The 18,727-nt window shown below is 39.6% G+C and overlaps 1 protein-coding gene and 1 non-coding gene across 2 annotated transcripts in view; both read right to left on the bottom strand.

The window, feature by feature from the left end:
- Positions 1 to 18,727, bottom strand: part of DSCAM (DS cell adhesion molecule) — a 744,700-nt gene that overhangs the window by 497,303 nt on the left and 228,670 nt on the right. The gene's annotated exons all lie outside the window — the stretch shown is intronic.
- Positions 3,042 to 3,144, bottom strand: LOC114891405. The gene has a single exon (XR_003792511.1). It is a non-coding gene; the product is annotated as a U6 spliceosomal RNA (small nuclear RNA).

The following is an 18,727-nucleotide window of genomic DNA, read 5'->3' as shown; positions in this document are numbered from 1 at the left end:
ACCCTTGGTCTAGTACTGTTAGAGAGCTCAGGTCTGGCTGTTCCCTGCTCACAAGACAACGCTTGAGAGGCAAGTGTCGGTAGAAGGGAAAAGGAAAAGTTGTTTTATTTCAGAGGCTGGCAACTGGGGGAGAGGGAAAGTTCACGTCCAAAGGCTGACTCTCCCACTGCCGATCAGTGAGCGAGAGCTTTTAAAGGGGAGTTTCAGGGATGTATCCGCAGAGGGAGGGGGCTCCATGCAGAAACAGCACAGTCAGCTCTGACCGTCATCTTGAAACTGGCCAGCGATGGTCTGATCAGTGTCATCTTGATTGTTTCAGGTACAGTTAATCTTCAGTTCCGGGGTCAGTTTGTTCCCATTTCTTTGATGTCAGTTCTCAGAACTGTGGCAGCTATGCCATGGTTACAGTCTGGTCATCATGCAGTTAACTTCTTCCACCTGGTGGAGGGTTCAGTATTTACAAAACAGCTCGAAAAATATGGCTCAGAATAATATCTATAGCCCTTGAGGAGAAACTACAGGTCCTTGACTTTGCTTAATGACTAAACTATTATTACTTTGTCCTGTTTGCTTTTCCTTTGTTTCTGCATTTTCTTATTTCTCTGATTAAACTTACCCTCCAGCTAAAGTTTTTCTACAGACAGAACGCAGGCAGAGGGAGGCATGGGGGAGGGGGCTTCTCTCCTGGGAAGGCCTCATAGGGTCCTGTTTTGTTTCCGTATTCCTGGTAGCGCAGCCTAATATTTTTTCTGTCTGTTCATCTTTTCCCACTTCTGATAATATAAACTATTTTTGACTAAAGTGTACAGCAAGGGATGCAGAATGTATGAGTACCACCCCCTTCTTCCCCTTTCAAATTCTTCATGTGCCACAATTTCTTATCTAAATTTTATACCAATCTGACAGTTTCTCATAAAGCAAGAAGAACAAAGAGAGCATAGTAGCAAAGTTACTGAGCTAATTTTATTAAGGCACAAGGTGCTTTAGGATATGATTCAAATACTTTTTTTTCATAAAGATTGGCCAGTCTAGTTGAAAAAAGGACAAGACTTTGGATTAACCATTTCCAATATTCTGAATGTACAAACTATCCCATTTCCCACAAAGGGGAGCTCTCCCAAGCTTTAGGGAATCCTTTGTTGTCCCTGCGTACCACTGCTATCACACAGACACTCCAGGCTGTACATTCAGGGAGATGCTTATGGTAATTACAGGCGGAGACGCACGGAAAAGGAAAAACTATTAAGAATCTTATTTTCTTCCTTATGACATATCAACTCATTTCCATTTTTATTCAAAATGTTATTCGTTGTATTGATTTTTTTTTTTTTTTTTTTTCAGTACGTGGGCCTCTCACTGTTGTGGTCTCTCCCGTTGCGGAGCACAGGCTCTGGACGCCCAGGCTCAGCGGCCATGGCTCACGGGCATGTGGGATCTTCCCGGACCGGGGCACAAACCCGTGTCCCCTGCATCGGCAGGCGGACTCTCAACAACTGCGCCACCAGGGAAGCCCCATTGTATTGATTTTTATTATAAAATTAATATATTCACATTGTAAAAACTTCTATAAATACAGAAAGATAGAAAAAATAAATGAACCATGATCACATAATTGCATCTTGCCAAAGCAAAATGCCTTCTATTAACATTTTGATGTATGCACTGTAGACTGTTCTGATGCAATGAACAGAATGAACTGAAAGGGGCCCCAGGAGTTCACTCAGGGTAGCATGGACAATGGGCCAGCTGGAAGCAGGGTCCCCGTTTCTGCTGGCATAGGGGCTGCATCTGAGTGAGGCTTCTTCCCCCGACAGAAGGGGCTACACCTTCCCATGGGCCTGGGGGTCTCAAGGTGCTGGGCAGCTGGCTCTCTCAGACAATTTCAGTAGCAGTCAATGCCTACTAAACCCAGACAATGTTTAGTAGGATTTTTCTCAGGCTTACAAGAAAGGAACATATACAGAGAGGTTCCTCGAATGACAGACCCAAGCACTGTCGAGAATATCCAACCCCAGCCTGCATTTCTGTGGGATGATGAACAGATAAGGAACCCTTTCATTTTCTCACTTACATCTATTTTCTTCCTTAATGTCTATTCCTTAACACATACTGTACCACCTTGTAGAATATGCCCTTACCTACTGTGATAGACAGTTTTCCGTGTCAACCTAGAGTTAGGCTGTAGCACCCAGATATTCAGTCAAACACTAGTGTAGGTGTTACAGGGAAGTTATTTTGTAGATGTGGTAAACATCAACAATCAGTTGACTTTAAGGAGATTACCCTGGATAATCTGGGTCAGCACAATCTAATCAAAGAGCTTGAAAGAACCTAAAGCAGAAATGAGCTTTCCCTGAAGAAGAAATTCAGCCTGTGGACTGCAGTATCAGATCCTGCCCCAGAGTTTCCAGCCTGTCCTGATGGCTTGCCTTACGGATTTCAGACTCACTCATCCCAACTGCATAATTGTGTGAGCTAATTCCTTGAAATACGTCTCTATCTATCATCTATCTATTTCCTACTGGTTCTGTTTCTCTAGTGGACCCTGAATGATACACTCACCTTGCACCAGAGTTATATAATTTCATTCATAAGCTTAAGTTCTGTATAAATGAGAAATCTATTTAGGTAAGGTTTATGAAACTTGGGACTTTTCTCCCATTTATTTGCTTCTTTGTTTTTTTCTTCTTTTCCTTTCCTTTCTTTGATTGAAGTATAGTTGATTTACAATGTCGCGTTAGTTTCAGGTGTACAGCAAAGTGATTCGGTTATACATATATAAAAGAATATATACACACACACACATATATATAAAATATATATATATATGTGTATATACACATTATTTTTCAGATCCTTTTCCCTTATAGGTTATTACAAAATACTGAGTATAGTTCCCTGTGCTCTACAGTATATCCTTGTTGGTTATCTAATTTATATATAGTAGTGAGTATCTGTTAATCCCAAACTCCTAATTTATCCCTCCCCCCACTTTCCCCTTTGGTAACCATAAGTTTGTTTTCTATGTCTGTGGGTCTATTAAAAACATGGAACGCTTCACGAATTTGTGTGTCTTCCTTGAACAGGGGCCAAGCTAATCTTCTCTGCATGGTTCCAATTTTAGTATATGTGCTGCCAAAGCAAGCATGTTTCTTTGTTTTTCATGCTTTTCCCTTTTTTCCCCAAACAGAGTTGAAGATATCAATATAGCAAGGTATCATAAATCTAAATGAATATAGAACATTCATATATTCTAGAATGAACACAGACTATTTGTTAATACATAATTCAGAAATAAAAAAAGGAGGCTTACGGTAGGCAAGTTAAGAAGGCAAGAATATATTTAGGAACAAAATAAATGCCAAAAGCTGGGAGAACAGGAGAACGGAGATGAATCGCTACAAAAATCCATGGAAATTCACCAAGTACAAAGGCTGAGGGCAGTGCCCAAAGGCAGAAAGAGATGCCCCCAGGTGCAGAAAGCCAGGAATGGGTCTAGAGAGCAAAGAGAACGCACCAGAAACTCAAAATGCTGGCAGGCAGCCTGTAAAGCAGAAAGAGCATTGCTGTGGTTTGGAAAGCTCATAGCTGGCCTTGCAAGGCACAAAGATCTAAAGGGGGTGTGGCTGGTGCTCTGATCCCAAGCTCTCCAAAGGCAAAGTTTCAAACCCACCTTCACAATGTGCGAAGATTTTGGCAAACTGAATCTAACTTAAGATTCCAACTCTGCAACAGAGTCCAGAGACAGCTCAGCTACATGTTAGATTGACTCAGGCTCACACCATCAGCCTGACAGGGGGCACGTCTTCTCAGGAGGTGAATATGTCTTATCCCAACACGATGTTCAGCATAAAATAAAAAATCACAAGATGCACAAAGAAGTGAGGAAAAGGGGCCGACATTTAAAAGAGGAAACAGTTCATAGAAATAAATATAGCAATGACCCAGATGTCTGAATTATCACTCAGGAATTCTAAAGCATCTATGATGAAGGGTCTAGAAGAAAATGATGACAACACATATGAGCATATGATGAATTTCAGCACATAAATGGAAACAGTAAAAAGGAAAATCAAATGGAACTACCAGAATCGAATTATGTGATGTCAGAGAGGAAGAATGCATAAGCTTATTAGCAGACTTGGACACAGCAGAGTAAAGAATCAGTGAACTCAAAGGCAGGCCAATAGACCCTATCTTGACAGTAGATAGAGAATAAAAAGTAAAAAAATAAAATAAAATAAAACAAAGTATCCAAGACACGTAACATACTCTCAAGCAGTATAAATAATTGGAGTCCCAGAGGTTAGAAGAGATATAGGAAAAAAATTATTTTAAGAGACAATAGTCACTAAATTTGAAATTGATGAAATACATCAATACACATATCCAAGAAGCTCAGAAAACCACAAACATGATAAGCCTTTAAAAAATAATTTAAAAAATCACACCTATCACATCAGAGGCAAACTGCTGAAAACCAAAAATGGAAAGAAAATCTTAAAAGTAGCCCACAAAACCCAGCCAGGTCATATGCAAGGAAAGCATGAAAAGAGTGATGATTGAATTTCTCAGAGTGAAATAGAGTTTTCAAAGTGTCAAAATAATTTTTTTAAAAAGCTGTTAATATAAAATTCTATATCTAACCGAGGTTTACATCAAAAATGAAAGGTAAATTAAGACAAGTTCAGCCAAAGAAAATCTCAGATTTTGTAGCCAGAAAACCTGTGCTACAAGAAATGCTAAAAGAACTGCTTCAGGGTGAAATATATGATTCCAGATAGAAGTTCAAGTCTGCAGGAAAAAAAAAAGAAGACCATAGAAAGTGCAAAATATAGGTAAAAATAGGGGACCTATTTATTACTTTTAATACGTGTATGTTTGTGTATACAGACACATATCTATGTTTGTGTAATACATATAACATATACAGATTTAAGCTACAATTGTTCAAGCAAAAATGGTAGCAACATGTTGTAGGGTTCATAGAATACAGAGGAATAAAAGAGCACAAGGAGCAAGAGGGGGATAAATGGAATTATACATGTAATCATGGTGTTCCTACATTTTGTAAAGAGTTTGATATAATTGGAAATTGAACTGTGTTAAGTTAAAGATGCACATTGTAATTCCTAGTGACCCTGAAAAAATAATACAAAAATGTATATTTAAAAAGTTAATAGAACTAAATAATTACTTGGTCACTCAAAATAAGTCAGGGAATTAAAAAGAGAAACATACACCAATATGAAAGATGTAAACCCAAGTTATGTTGATAATTACATTAAATATGAATAGACTAAATGCCACTTAAAGACGAGGTAAATAAACAAGATCCAAATGAGTGCATTTTACAAGAAGTACACTTAGAACATAAAGAAACAGATGGTGGAAAATGAAATGTTAAAAAGCAACATATATCCAACCACTGTGCATCATAAATCTAGACGGCTTTGTTTATACCAGACTTAGTGCAATTCAAGACAAATAGTAACATCAAAGATAAAGAGGAGTATTTCATAATGTTAATAGTCACTCCACCAAGAATGAGTAACTAACCTAAATTTAAATGTATCTAACAAAATAGCTTCAAGACATATGATGCCAAAACCGACAGATGATTTTTGTTTTCAAAAAGAAAAGCTCAGATTTTAACATGCTTCTCCTCATGACTGATAAAACAAGTGGACCAAAACTTGAATAAAATATAGAATATTTGATTAACACTATAAACCAATTTAACGTAATTAACACTTAAAGAACACTTCACTCAACAACTGTGTAGTACAGATTCTTGCCAAGAGCACATGGCATATTAACCAAGATAAATCAAATTCTTGGACATTAAAAATCCCTCAATTACTCAAATTATAATAATTCAAAGTATGTTCTCTGAAAACAACATTAACATTGAAATTAATAGTCATAAGATAACTTTAAAAATACTCAACTAGTAGGAAATTAAACAACATATTTCTAAGCAGGTGACAGCCTGAAGAAAATCCATAAGGAAAAATAGAAGACATTTTGGATTGAATGATAGTAATATTTGTGGTGGTGGGTTCTTGAAGATAATCTGAGGAAGTGGATTCATAAAATGTGGTGGATACAAATCATTGACTACAATGCAGCTGCTAGGTACAAGGAATTCAATTTACACATAGCAAAGTGGGAGAATTCCAAACACATAGTGTTCATGAAAATTAAAAGATGTGTAACACCCTTTGATTATGTAAATTGACACCAACATTTGCATAAAACAATAATATACAGTGTAAAACATACCTACAAAAATGCACACTCAACATATTAGCACATTTCAAATGGTGGGAGGAGTTATCCTCGAGGAGGTGGGCAATAGGAATAAAAGGAAATAAACAGAACAAAAAGGGAAAGAGTCTCTGTTAGACCAATAACCGTCGTGTGCCACAAAATGAGAGTCCCAGAATCCTCTGAAACTGACCCCAAACAAACAAAAACTAAACAAACTTTAGACTAGACATAGAGCAAAAAGGAAGAGTGCAGAAAAAAGTTGATATGGTGAATCCCCCAAAGTGCAACACAGAGAAGTAAAGAGTTAGACCAGGTAAAAGAGAAGTTAAAAGAAACAGAGAAAAGGATAACAAATCCCAAAGCACTTTTAATAGGATTCCTGGAAGAAGACAATGAGAGAGACAATATTTGAAGAGATAAAACCTGAAGGAAATCCCAGAATTGATGAACAGCATGAATCTTCAGATTCCAGAAATATAAGCCAAGCAGAATAAATATTTTAAAAATCCTTAACTAGGTGAAACTACAGACCACCACCGAGACAGAGAAAAATATTAAAACCTACCAGAGAGAAAAAGACAGATTACTAGCAGAGTAAGGACAAGTGAAATGACAGCGGACTGCTCACTGGCAATGAAATACGGGAGAAAGTCATAAGAAGGTACAAAAATTCTGAAGGAAAGTAAATGTCAATATAGGATTCTATATCCAGCTAGGTTACCAGTCAAAAATGAAGCATGACAAAGTTCTTTTGAGATATAAGGAGAAAGAGAGAACTTACTACTCTTAGACCCTTACTGGAGAAACTATTGAAGATTATACTTCATCAGGAAGGAAACATGTCCTGCAGTAACAGGTGGGCCTCAGCCAGTGAGCTTAGCATCCTCAACCATGCACCTTCCGATTGGTCAGGACTCTGTCCCAATTGGTTAGGGTCCATGCCTTACCAGGTTTTTACTATTCAGACAATGCTACCAGGCTACCAGAAGCAATGATAAGAACTCTATTCATACATTGGTAAATCCAGATAAATATTAACTTTAGAAAGATTAATAGGGCTGTTAAAAGTAAGGCATAATTAAAATTCTAGACAAAGCAGCATGAAAAGCAGAAGAAAGAGATTGGAATTAAAGAAGTCAAGTTCAGGAGAAGGGTAGACAAGCTCATTAACTTTAAGTTTTGTATGTGAGGGTACATGTCAAAGGCATGGTTGACAACAAAGAATAGAAATAGAATTTGTAACTTCCACACCAATAGAAGAAATAAAGAACGCTAGCAATCTATCAAACAGCAGGCAAATTCGGTAGGGGAGCAGGAGAATCAAAAACATTGATAAATGAAAACACCAAATATGCCAGAAATTCAAGGAAATATAAATATGCTTACATGACCTACTGGAAATAATCAACTGTGCATTTTTTAAAATGTCTTGTAGAGTGGAGCTACAGTGCTCATTAGAGAGAAATTTATAGCTTGCAATGTATTTCCTTTTAAAAGAGAGAAAGACCAAAAACAAATCAGCCAAAAATTCAGTTCCACGAGCTAGAAGAATGAAGCAAACTCAAAAAATCAGAAAAAAAGACATAAAATACAAAACAAGAAATTAAAATGAAACAAAACTTACGTTTTTAAAAAGACTAACGCTGTAGGAAAGAATCTCAACAAGCACAAATCATCAACAGGAACGAGGGAGGAGACATTGCTATGGCTAAATCATAAGAGAATCCTTTAAACGAAGAAAGTAACACTTCGGTCTTCTCTCCAAGCTCAGGGGGTGCCCCGCCCCCTCAGGCAGGGGCAGGAAGTCTAGTGTCTGGCTTAACACCCGGAGGCCACCTTCTGCCAGACTCGCACACGGCTACTGCTTGAAAGCCGTCTGGGTTACAGGGCTTTGTGTCAAGCTCTGAGCCAGAGGTGCCCAAACAGCACCTGTTTATATCTTTTCTCTCCCAGCAGTGAGGTAAGGACATCATCCCTGTTTTACAGGTGCGGGAACAGAGGCTCAGGGATGTCAAACAGCACAGTTAAGTTTGCCCAGCTAGTTAGTGGGGAAACCATGTTTCAAACTCAGGTGTGTCTCAGTTCAAAACTTATAATCCTAAAACTGCAGCAACTTTCACAGTTCCTCCTAGCTGTGAGTGTAAGGGGAGCTGGAATGGGGAGAGAAGTACAAGGAAGGGTCAAGTCAGAATTTAAACTTTCCTTCACTCTTTCCAAAATGTGACTTTCTAGTTTTGTCCGCCTGGTGCAGGATCTTTTCCCACTGTTAGGTGGGCCCGCCTGGCCCCGAAGCCTTCCAGGGTCCACTAGAATCTGAACGCATAGGTCTCACCTTGAAACAGACGGAAAGGCATTTCAAATTGGTAATTCATAGCTAGTACTAGTTTAGTCTTATTCTCTTTTAAAGTTTAACAATGACCTCTTCATATTAGTAAGATGTATTTCTTTCCATTTTTCCTTTAAAAATATAAACAAGTAACTCAGTCAGATATATTTTCACTTCCAGAGTCACATTTATTTGACCTGCTTCTTATTTTTAATTCCCTGATCCCATATGCTTGTGAGATTAGCAAATGCTACTGAAATGTGTTTGAGTCACAAGGTAATTACTTTAGATAAATGTCATTCTGTGGTTTAGGATTAGGTCCTAATTCCAGTTTTTAATAGTACCTGGTTAAGCCCTCCTTGGATTGGCTCGATAGTCCTGGGGACTATATGTAATAAAACCCCACAAAGTAACTCATTCATAAGCCAGTTCTGATGTGTATATCCTGATGGCTGAATTCATACCTAAATCCAAATCTTCCTGTCAGATATCAGCAAGAAGAGATGAACCAGCATGCACAATTGTGTTTAAATAATGAGAATGTTATTCAAAAGGCAGACCTCAAAAAGGGCCTATATCAAATATGTTCACCATGACTTTCAGTTTGTAGGTATTTTTTAGTGCCAAAATGGGATAAAACACACAAAGAAACACATACTCTCATGCACACACACTCCAGATTCAGAAACCAAGATAATAGTTCCAGCAAGAAGGAGCAAGAAAAAAACATTGTTAGGTTACATGTCATAAACATACTTGTAGTAAACGTGTGACCTTGGTAACAATATCCAGAAAGTGTTTTTAAAATGCACCATTAAGCACAGGAGGAGAGACAGCAATTTGGAGAAACAGATATGGACACACGTAATAAATATTACAGAGATTTCCAGTCATTGGGATTCTGCACATATCTCATGCACATAAAGATAAGATCTGGAGAAAATGAAACTCTAGTTAGATAACATGAGGCCTTACCCATAAATACTTACTGGAAGTCGAAATGATGTTTTGAACATGGTCTAACTGAAAGCAAAATGTCAGCATTCAGAACAAAGTACTCTAGATTTGGAAAAACACACAAATGAGCAGAACCCTGGGCCAGATGGAACAACAGGTATAACAGAGTGATATCCTTAAGTAAGCAAAGGGATAACCTTTTTTTAAAAATTTATTTATTATTTATTTATTTATTTTTGGCTGTGTTGGGTCTTTGTGCTGCGCGCAGGCTTTCTCTAGTTGTGGCGAGCGGGGCCTACTCTTCGTTGAGGTGTGTGGGATTCTCATTGCGGTGGCTTCTCTTGTTGCAGAGCACGGGCTCTAGGCACGTGGGCTTCAGTAGTTGCAACATGCAGGCTCTGTAGTTGTGGTTCACGGGCTTAGTTGCTCCGTGGCACGTGGGATCTTCCCAGACCAGGGCTCGAACCCCTGTCCCCTGCATTGGCAGGTAGATTCTTAACCACTGCGCCACCAGGGAAGTCCCAGGATAACCTTAATATAGACTGCGCACTGATATCTGAGCAATGGAGCAGACTATTAAGATCATGAATAGATGAGAGAATTTAATTAAATTTACCACAAAATTTTAGAAAGCAATAAGAAAGACAAGACCAAGGACAGCTGACTATTGATGAACTACTGAAGACAATCCATGAAGAATTCAGAAAAGTACAAGATGGCATCCTAAAAGGATGCCTATGAAACCAGTACTGTATTTTCCAAGAGACCCATTTTTTAAAATAAATTTATTTATTTTATTTATCTTATTTTTGGCTGCACTGGGTCTTTGTTGCTGCGTGCAGGCTTTCTCTAGTTGCAGTGAGCGGGGGCTACTCTTCATTGTAGTGCGCAGGCTTCTCATTGTTGGCTTCTCTTGTTGCCGAGCACGGGCTCTAGGCACACGGGTTTCAGTAGTTGTGGCTCACAGGCTCTAGAGCGCAGGCTCAGTAGTTGTGGCGTGTGAGCTTAGCTGCTCTGCGGCATGTGGGATCTTCCCAGACCAGGGCTCAAACCCGAGTCCCCTGCATTGGCAGGTGGATTATTAACCACTGCACCACCAGGGAAGCCCCAAAAGATCCATTTTATAAATGGAAAGCAATGGCACGCAATGGGTCCAGCCAGTGAGACAAAAGGCTATTTGGGGCAAGTACACACTGTACCATCCAAAGCCCTCATTGGTTTCTAGGTTGAGAACAGATTATATTAACCATTGCAGGCTGGGTTTAATGTTTGGCAATTCAACTCCCATTTGCGGCATATCAACCTTCAGAATTAAAGGCCACAAGTGAACCCTCAGACAGGAAAATGCTTCTGGGCCTGACCGGTGAAGGAAGTAGGCACTTCATCCACCGTCCTTTCTTCCACTACATCCTACATCTGCCTCAGCTGTCCCCGGTGGTGGTCTTCTCCCAACATCACTGCAATGCTGAGGGTCCTCAACGCAACCAGGGGAACAGGCAGGAGAAAATAGAAAAGTGCAAAGAAGGAGAGAATATCTTAGTTTTCAAAAATGTGAACTTCCTCTTGGTCAGCCAACTGGCTCTGAGGGAAGTTCCTTGAGTCTTTCCCAAATTTTCAATGAAACCAATGTAATGATTGGATAGTCTCAGAACTGTGTTCCTGTGCCTGTATAATGAATGAGCTCTCGTATAATGCATGCAAGGCAGGATACAGAGTGTTCTGGGTGTGTCACCTTGTGTTACAAATGATGGAGCTAAATTCCAGAAACGTTGGCTGACATGGTCTCCATCCTCTTACTTGGTATGATGCTGTGTAACCCATGAACGTGGTCAATGATGGAGCAAAAGCCTTCTTTAAACACAAGAAAATCACTCTGTTTGTGAAGGAAAATCACCAACTTAATAAAAAAAAAATCCCCAATGTTCTCATCTTCTCACAGTCCTACCTCCATTCCATTCTTGAAGGTGTCTATAGGCCCACGTGGCCTGGGGACCAAGGATCCTCTGTAGTGCCACGATATTTGGGGCTCACGTCAGCAAGTTCAGGTCACTGACCTGAGCACTGAGTCCTCAGCATCTCAGAGTTTGACCATTGGCTATCACTGTGAGTTTGGCCAGAAAAGGACTGTAAAATATCAAAGGGAGTAAAATTTTGTGATGAAAGAAATCTCTCTTGAAAGGCAAGATTACTATGCATTAAGGAACAAGGCAAAATTGCTGATGTGGATGAAATTATGCCTCAAGAAAACTGAAGGGAAAAACAATCTATATCATTCAGAGAAAGACCTGCAACTTGATCCCCACTGCCTCTGTGTGTCATGTTGAAACCCGCAAGAAAAGGAGCCCAGGATATTTGACTTTTTGTCCCATGAACCCGCTGGTTGGTTCCTTCCCTCGATGTTCTGTGGGGGTTTGGACCGAGCTCAACTGTGCCACCAACAGCTCCAGCTCAAAGCCCTCAATGTGAGTTAGAGGTCGCTGGGTCGGGTCTGGGGAATAAACAAATTACATGTAGTTTGCAAATCTGTCTGCAAGTCAGATGAAAGACAATTTGGGTTTAGCTCTAGACATGAAGCTGCAGTGTTGTAATGACAAGGAACAAAACCAACTCCCATCTCAGAAATGCTGGCAATAGGGTTAGGGAGGTGCTGGGAAAAGCACGGATCTGAGGGATTAGCAAGAGTTATAGAATGGAAGGAAAAAGCAAAGGGTGCCCATGGCAATGTGAGGAACCCTGGGCAGTTCATGAAGTGCTTTTACATCCATCAGTGTAACTAGCTCACATTCCATCCCCATCACTCAAAGAAGAGACAGGGGCTCTGCAAAGTCAGGTCAACAGGCCCCAAACATGCACATCACCAGAAACCCTGGAGAAGGTTTTCACAGATACCAGTGTCTGGGTCCTTGTGGTCCAAGGGATGCTCTGGAGGTGGGGACTGTGAACCTGGAACTGTCAAAACGCACCTTGCTGACTGACGATCCACAGGTATGAGAACACAAAAAGGGACACAGAGATGGGAAGTATTGGAGCCCGTTAGATTCATGAGGAAATTCTATTAAATGTTAAAGAGACACGCTTACAAAAGCTTATATTAAAAAATATTATTATTAAAAGTATTAATATGTCTACACTTTTTTTTTCAGTTTGTCAGTACAATAGCAAGGAACATGGATGATTTCAGAGAGGGTTTATTTTTCCTTATTTAATGTTAAAGGGAAAATAACCCCATGCACCTCTCATCAGTAGTGACAGATGAAATGAGAGGGCTGTGTTTGATTGTTCAATATCACAGAGGCAAAGTTGGTTAACGAGAACGACAAATCTGCATCCTAGGAGGAAACATTCGGAAACTGCCATCCCAAGGTTGATCTGAAGGACGAGGATGTTTTAGACCAGCTTCTCAAACTTGAGTGTGTGTAAGAACCACCCGAGATTGTTAATGTGGATTCTGATGCGGGAGATCTGGGAAGGGGCCTGAGAGTTTGCATTTCCGACCCATTTCCAGGTGATGCAAAAAGGCACACACACACCCAGGGGTGTAGCCAGGTGTTCCCAGCAGCTCAGCAGTAGGTATCTGCCAGGAGGGCAGATACAGCATGGACAAGCACCCGTGCTTGAAACCCAACTTTCATGGGAATACATTGATCACTGCAGAAAGGAGCCTGGCCTCTCAATATCTATACAGTCTTCACTTTGTTTCTAAAGCAAATTTCTGTAACTAATAATCCTGTATTCCAGTCATAAAATCATAAAATCATAAAATTAGACTACAGGGGAAGGCTGGACTTGAAATGGCAGCAAAGATGACATTGGGGCAGCAATCACATCACATGGCATCTACCAAGAGAAAAGAGACACTGATTCCATTGCACAAAAATTTAAGAGCAGATGAGTGGTTCAACGGTCCATTAAAGGACACAATCTTTTTTTTAAGAAAAAAATTATTTACTCATTTGGTTGCACTGGCCAACTAAGAAGTTGCGTCAGGCGGGCTCCTTACTTGTGGCATGTGAACTCTTAGTTGTGGCATGCATGTGGGATCTAGTTCCCTGACCAGGGATCGAACCCTGGGCCCCCTGCACTGGGAGTGTGGAGTCTTAACCTCTGTGCCACCAGGGAAGTCCCAAAGGATACAATCTTTTCCAAAATTTTTTTTTAAAATCTAGCAAAATCATTTTACTTAAAAACACTAAATAATAACAATATACACACATAAAGAGATTAATACCTTTGGGAGGAAATTAATAATAACAACACCTGTAATAACCTCATCAATGAAACAAGGATCCAGTGGAGAAGATATAGGAAAGGTCACAGATCGCAGACTTTTAACTGGAAATTATCTAATTTTTACCTCCACATTTTTTTCTGACCAGAAAACTAGGGCCATGTCTGAGCCAAAAGCATATAATTTTCATGACAAAAATTTGGGCTGTAACTCATATAACTATATATTTTTCCTAACAAAAATGCTAATCTACTCACTGATCTTTTTAATGAGGCGTTCACAAGTATAGGTTAATTATAACATGTATTATGTTGGAAAATGTTTTCTATGTTTATTGTTTTATACAAAATTTTATTAGCATCAGTTAATTAAAGAAAAAAGATGATGTATAGCCCATAATTGACTGGATTGCCAAAAGAGTGAGAGTACACGGTCTTTATCCCAAAAGACCAAATTTGTCATTTGGTAAGTCCTTCCCAAATTCTAATAAGGCCTCCAAATAACATTATCTCTACATAATACACATCTATTATTGCAATCTCATAAGAATCACCAGCTATATAATAACTAAAAAAAATTTAAGATGCTGCAATTTAAGTTTAAGCCCATTCCAACAGGAATACTCTGTAAAAAAAAAAATCAGCACTTGCAAAGCCTCTGGACGTGAGCTGGAGTTGAAAGTTAAGCATCTATTTGCATTTGGTTTAGGAAATCTTTGCCACCTTCCCATGAAATGTCGGCTGTCTCAGTGGGTTTGGTGAAGATCAAAGTCTCCACACTCAGCGAGTGGGTTTTAATCCCCGCCAACAGTCAATCATTTGATTCTCCAGGACAAAGAGCTACTCCTGGTGAAGTGCTGCCACATGGTTAGGACTTCACACGGCCTTGTTTTCACCTACTTCCATTCACTGGGATGCTTGGGTTCCAGGTACTGCAGAGACTTTACAAAATGTATACAAGGAGAATGGGAAATGCAAACTCCTGCTCGGAAGTCCGTGACAGAAAACACTGAGGGAAGCCTTTCCCTTCTCTTCCTGCCTGGTGAGCAAGTGACACGGTGTAGCGCTGTCAAGTGAGGGCTAACATCGTCCCTGATCCGTACACCTCAGGTTTACACCCACGGACCTTGGTGGCCGCTGGACCAAACTGCGGAGAGTCAGGGGCCACCTCACTTCAAAGGCCCCTCTCCTTCAACTGCATCACATAACCTTGTGATATTACACATCGTCATATGTTTAGGAAAAATTACTTTGTGAATATCACCTGGGTAATATCAACACTGGTCAGAACATCTTTAAAAGGAGGAATATGTCTGTAATTCATCTCACATCCAGACCAGGATGGGAAAAGTTTGTATAAGCATTGATGGACGCCATGAATTTCAGCTAGCGGTGACGGGGCAAAATTGTAGTGACACTGCCATGTTTAGAGTGACAGACTCTCCTTGTTGAAATCATTCAGACACTTCATTTTTGTTTTTCTGCAGGTTCATAAAAAATGATTGATAAAAATGTTTGATTAGCAAAGTAAGAAATAATGATAGTTTAATATATGTAATTACAGTATAGAATGCTCATAAATAGCCTAGTCTTTTGTTCTGCCATGATCTATAGACAAAAGAAAAAAATGAAACTTTTTTCCAGGCGTACTATTCAATTTGTTCTATTCTGCATGTGCGAAGTGTTTAAAAAGAAAAATAACTGAATAAGAACAAAGGAAATTATTTTGACCGGGGGTGAAGAAGAAAAACTTTATTCTCACAAAAAAGAAAGTGAAACTATTTATGTGAAGAGAAAAAAATCACAATCAACTCTCATTATTCTGTAGTCTTATTTTCAAGGGCTGAATTTTCCGTCTTAATAATTAGGAACTCAAGACTACATTTATATGGAAAAAAGAAGACTCCGGTTCACAGCCCTGCAGGTGTAGCCGTCTCCATTGCTCTGTGCCGTTTTTCAAACACCATGAAAGTGACGATTATTCACAATGGAATTGTAATCTATCAACAAGTCACTTTTTCCCTGGGAATAATCAATGAAGAAACAGCAATCCGCCCTGAAGCCCTCACCTCCAAAATATGATTGCTACACTTTGGCAATCAGTACAGTACAATTAATGCTTTATTCATACTTCCTCCCCAAACCAAATGAAAAAAAAAATAATAATGAATTACCATCCTTTTAAGACATAAGGTATCTCACCTAAGAAAATTTTTAAAAAAAACAAGCTTGAAATTTTTGAAATCATCTTTAAAAACGAATATGATGTTATCGAATGTGTACAAATAATGATGAAGTACAGAGTTTGCAGTTTAGCACCTGTAATCATCTCAAAACCATTTTCATCACTATTTTAAAAATAATAGACACATTATATTCTTTTGTCCTCTGGTGGCTTATGTCTGGATAATACAGGCCAATTTTCTATACAAATGGACTGGCTCTATTTTTTTAATCCACCATTATAAATTACGATACCCCTTTCTCTCCATCCACCGATCTCTTTTAAGACACAGAAATAAATCTAAACATATAACTCCTCTTCCCCAGAATTGAACTGATGGGGGCTGGCCAGCAGTCTCTACCATTTTATAAGGCAGCCCACATGCTTGATCTGAAACCCAGGGCACCTAAGAAATGAACCCAATATGAAACAGCTTCCACACCCAAAGGAAAGACCATACCTGGAGTCAAAGGCCTAGATTCTTACACTGAGCCTGCAGCTTACTCAAGAATACTGTGACAAAGCGAGAGAGAGGCATGGACATATATACACTACCAAACGTAAGGTAGATAGCTAGTGGGAAGCAGCCGCATAGCAAAGGGAGATCAGCTCGGTGCTTTGTGACCACCTAGAGGGGTGGGATAGGGAGGGTGGGAGGGAGGGAGACGCAAGAGGGAAGAGATATGGGAACATATGTATATGTATAACTGATTCACTTTGTTATAAAGCAGAAACTAACACACCATTGTAAAGCAATTATACTCCAATAAAGATGTCAAAAAAAAAGAATATGTAAAAATAGAACATAAATGTAACGTTGGACAAAGACACTTTGGAGAAGGTGAGTTTCTAATATCCGTGGAGTGACGCTCCACTATTGGGTTCCCTTCCTTCCCAGGCTTGGACACACCAACCATTCCTGGAGTCTCTGCAGGGCTTCCACGCAGTGCATTGAGGAAGGAATGCAATGCTCTTTGATAACTTTGATGACTCTGTGAGCACCGAGGAGGTTAACTACACTCTCAGATTTCTCATACGTAAAACGGTAAGAATAACAACACATCACAGCTTCACCGAGAAGAGTAAATGAGATAAATTATTTAAAGTCTCTGCACAATGCTGGGACGGTAATGCATGGACAGGCAGTAGAGCTAGTAATACCAATAATTATATCACTTACTATTACTTTGAACAATACGTCTCAAAGTCAAAAATGCTGAAAAACTGGGCTTCCCTGGTGGCACAGTGGTTGAGAGTCCGCCTGCCAATGCAGGGGACGCGGGTTCGTGCCCCGGTCTGGGAAGATCCCACATGCCGCGGAGTGGCTGGGCCCGTGAGCCATGGCCACTGAGCCTGCGCGTCCAGAGCCTGTGCTCCGCAGCGGGAGAGGCCGCAACAATGACAGGCCCACACACCACAAAAAAAAAAAAAAAAAAAAAAAAAAAACTGAAAAACTAACAGGAGCTAGTTTTTCCTTTAAAAAAAAAAATTCTCATGGTATTTATTTTTTTCCTTCCTGTTTTATTGAGATATAATGGACTGTATTAAGGTGTACAGTGTGGTGATTCGACTTACATACATCATGAATTACCACAAGTTTAGTGACCATCCATCATTTCATATAAATACAAAATCAAAGAAATATACCTTTTTTTCTTGTGATAAAAGCTCTCAGGATTTGCTCCCTTAACAGCTTTCATATATGACAGAGAACAGTGTTAATTATATTAATTCTGTTGTGCATTATATCCCTAGTACTTATTATTTCATTGATCAAAATTAGGACGAAAAGTATTTCCTTCCCCAAACTGAAGTTTGGAACTGCCTGAGAAATGTTCTGACTAATGTAAACTACACTGAATATGTATGAGTCGAAGTATATGTTTTTCATGTTGGGACTTCACAAAAAAAGTTTTTTGTTATTTTAAGTCTCTGCTATTAAATTTTTTTTTGAAATTATTGACACATGGGCTAAAGTGCCAATTTCTAGACTTATCATGATTTGGCAACCTCACCTGTCAGCTTTCCAATCCCCACCATCACATGATGTGCTTCAATATTATGAAACTGTTTGAAAAGATCTGAAAGCATCATCAGTGTCATGGCTCTGAGGAGTGAAATGCAAAGGGTTGTAGTTGTCCAAGATCACTGATTAGTGAAAGGTAGAACAAGGATTAGAAGCCTGCTCTGGGCTGACTGCACAGACCATGCTTTTCCACAATCCAAGCTCTCACTGGAGCTTCATGTAATACCAGGGGAGAAATGGAGGGACACGAAGGTAGAACTCATAGAAGTGGCAGTCCAAAATCAGTCTCAGGTACAGGCACAGCCAGGGAATGCGTGGAGGAACTGGGTGGAGGGAACAGCAAGTTGTTACCTTCTTAAGTCCCCCCAGTACCAGGCAGCACCAGTCATGCCTTCCTTGGGGCTGCCGTGTGTCTTTTTGTTCACCTTTTACTTTGTCACGTTATGCATATCTTCCCATCCTCTTCATCTACCTGTATGTACCAGAAGTTGCCTCTTTTCAAACTTTAACCTCATCAGTTTTACTGGTCTCTATTTTTCTTACTTTTATGGACAATCTTCGCTATTATTTCTTTAAACATATTCAATGTGCATGACTTATAATCTCCAATAATCCTTATGCCTACAATCATTGGGGGTCTGATTCTGTGCTTTATGGCACTTATAGTTGCTCATGGCAGCTTATTTCTTCATAT

The sequence above is a fragment of the Monodon monoceros genome, unplaced genomic scaffold, assembly GCF_005190385.1.
Source record: "Monodon monoceros isolate NGI ecotype Baffin Bay Population unplaced genomic scaffold, NGI_Narwhal_1 Super_Scaffold_11, whole genome shotgun sequence".
NCBI classification, from domain to species: Eukaryota; Metazoa; Chordata; class Mammalia; order Artiodactyla; family Monodontidae; genus Monodon; species Monodon monoceros.
The sequence above is the reverse complement of the archived record's forward strand: the minus strand, read 5'-3'. Positions and strand labels throughout refer to the sequence as shown.